The following is a 1,828-nucleotide window of genomic DNA, read 5'->3' on the forward strand; positions in this document are numbered from 1 at the left end:
TATATGCTGCTTTTTTGTCATTGTTCTTAAACCTGCATAAACATAGGTGAAAAACCAGGATGGAAGTATGTGGCTAATTTACATCTTATGCCATCAGCTGAGTACTAGTTATTCTGAACAAGGGGGGGGTATACTTCTGCTGAGATTCACAAGCCCCATGTTCAATCTGCAAGTAAAAATAAGTCTTAAAAAGAGAAAATGTAAATGTTCATGGATCTTCAGCAAAGGAAATGTTCTTATGAAAACCTAAAACCTTCTCCCATTTCTGAAGGTTGCCTTTAAACCACAAGTTTCATAAAAACCATTTTTTGAATTGTTTTAGACTTAATTCAGAAAAAAAGTCTTTTAACTATTACTAATATTTATAACTTCTTCATCCTAGCCAGGAGATTCTGACTAGGATGATACTATTATGTAGGGTTTTTTGGGGAACAAGCAAAAATTAAACAGGCCATTATCATTCATAAGAGCATAAGAAAAACCATGCTGGATCAGACCCATCAAGTCCAGCAGTCTGTTCACAAAGTGGCCAACCAGGTGCCACTAGGAAGCCCACATACTGCAGCAGCATTATCCTGCCTGTGTTCCACAGCACCTAATATATTAGGCATGCTCCTCCGATCCTGGAGATAATACATCATGACTAGTATCCATTTTTACTAGTAGCCATAATACTCCTCTCCTCCATGAACATGTCCACTCCCCTCTTAAAGCTTTCCAAGTTAGCAGTTAACTCAACTTCATGTTATTACAATAGCACAAGTCTGAGGAAACTATAGGGCCCCACAAGACTCAGAAAACACTGGCTTTGAATCACTGTCCTATGGCTAGGATTGCCAGCACCAGGTTGGAAACACCTGGAGATTTTTGGGGAGGAGCCTGAGGAGGGCATGGTTTGGAGAGAGGAGGGACTTCAATGCCATAGAGTCCAATTGCCAAAGCGGCCATTTTCTCCAGGTGAACTGATCTCTATCGGCTGGAGATCAGTTGCAATAGCAGGAGATCTCCAGCTAGTACAAAGAGGTTGGCAACCCTACCTGTGGCCTAGTATGTGTAAAGTGCCATCAAGTCATAGCTGACTTATGGTGACCCCATAGCATTTTCAAGGCAAATGATTATGCAGAGGTGGTTTGTCATTGCCTTCCTCTTCAAAGTCTTCCTTGGTGGTCTCCCATCCAGGTACTGATCCTGCGTAGCTATACTATAGCTATACTATACCATTCCACATCCCCATGGTCAATTGAAAAGAAGCCAGAGATGCTATTTAAACAGCCCAAATATTGCACTTTCAATCCACTTTCAATGCACTTTGAAGGTGGATTTTACTGTGTGAACTGGCAAAATCCACTTGCAAATGATCATTAAGGTGCAGTGAAAGTGGATTGAAAGTGCATTATTTGGGCTGTGTAAATAGCACCAGAGTGTTCAGTGGGTGGATGAATGGAAGGAAGCAGTTTAGAGAAATATCAGCAGAGAACTGAGATCTAGGGGCTGCTCCCATTTTGAGGCCAGTTGTTATTAGGGAAGCTTGAACAGTTAGGCTCATATTCTGTTTGCTAGTCACAAACAGGGAACTGATTTTCCTATGGAGGTTTGTTTACTCATCAACCCATTCATGGCTGTTTGTTTCAGGTCTTTAACTGGACTAGTAGAACTGAATACCCTGGAAAAACAAATTGGGAATATTTATTTTTTTGTGAACCGACACTCTAAAAACTGGGGTAGTCATGTTAGTCTGTTGCAGCAAAAATAAATAGGACTCTCATGGCATCTTAGAGATGAACAACATTTTATTCTAGCATGAGCCCACTTCATCAGGTGCATGTAA

Source organism: Euleptes europaea, chromosome 6 (genome assembly GCF_029931775.1).
Source record: "Euleptes europaea isolate rEulEur1 chromosome 6, rEulEur1.hap1, whole genome shotgun sequence".
Taxonomy (NCBI): Eukaryota; Metazoa; Chordata; class Lepidosauria; order Squamata; family Sphaerodactylidae; genus Euleptes; species Euleptes europaea.